Raw genomic sequence first — 919 nt, 5'->3', positions numbered from 1 at the left:
AAAAAAAAAAAAAAAAAAAAAAGAAAAAGAAAAAGAAAAAAGAAAAAAATATTTGGGTTTAATAACTATGTCCAAAGAGAGGTGGGGAGAAGACCTACTCTATACAAAATAAGTTGGTAATTACAGAGAAATTACACATTTGTTATAACCAAAGCATTACTATACCAAAGTAAAAGAATTGCTTCAAAGTTGAAAAAAAAATAGAAAAATCCTAGATGCTTGATGAAATCTTGAGTGAATTTTATATTTGATCTTTGAACAAATATATGAATGCTAGTTATTAACAGTAACAACTAAAACAGACTGAATCATTAGATCAGGTAAACAAAAGCACGGGGAAAGTCTGAAGACCCGACAACTGCTTTAGGGAAACAAGTGGTCTTTTTGTTTGTTTGTTTTTGTTTCTTGAGACAGGATTTCACTGTGTGCTCCTTGCTGTCTTAGAACTAACTCTATAGACCAGGCTGGTCTAGAACTCACAGAGATCCATCTGCTTTTGCTTCCTGAATACTGGAGTTAAACTCATGCACCACCACAGCTCTGCTGGTCTGTCAGTCTTTCTTTGTTTTAATTAAAAACTTTGTTAGATTCATTTTATGAGTATGAATTAATGTCCTGCCTATGTCTATTTAAGTGCAAAACATGTATGCAGTACCCATAGAAGCCAGAAGAGGGTGTCAGACATCCTGAAACTGAAGTTCTGGATGGTTAGGGAATTAAGTCTTAAGCCACACCACATAGGTGCTAAAAATTAAAACCAGGCTCTCTCTGCAAGAATAGTAAAGGCAGCCGGGCAGTGGTGGAGCACGCCTTTAATCCCAGCACTTGGGAGGCAGAGGTAGGTCTATTTCTGAGTTTGAAGCCAGCCTAGCTTACAGAGTGAGTTCCAGGACAGCCAGGACTATATAGAGAAACCCTG

The 919-nt window shown here is 36.9% G+C and overlaps 1 protein-coding gene across 4 annotated transcripts in view; it reads right to left on the bottom strand.

Annotated features, from left to right (window-relative positions):
- Positions 1 to 919, bottom strand: part of Dennd4c (DENN domain containing 4C) — a 95320-nt gene that overhangs the window by 22496 nt on the left and 71905 nt on the right. The window lies entirely within an intron of this gene.

Source organism: Mastomys coucha, unplaced genomic scaffold (assembly GCF_008632895.1).
Source record: "Mastomys coucha isolate ucsf_1 unplaced genomic scaffold, UCSF_Mcou_1 pScaffold18, whole genome shotgun sequence".
Classification (NCBI taxonomy): domain Eukaryota; kingdom Metazoa; phylum Chordata; class Mammalia; order Rodentia; family Muridae; genus Mastomys; species Mastomys coucha.
Note: the sequence above shows the minus strand (reverse complement) of the source record. Positions and strands in the feature narration are given on the sequence as shown.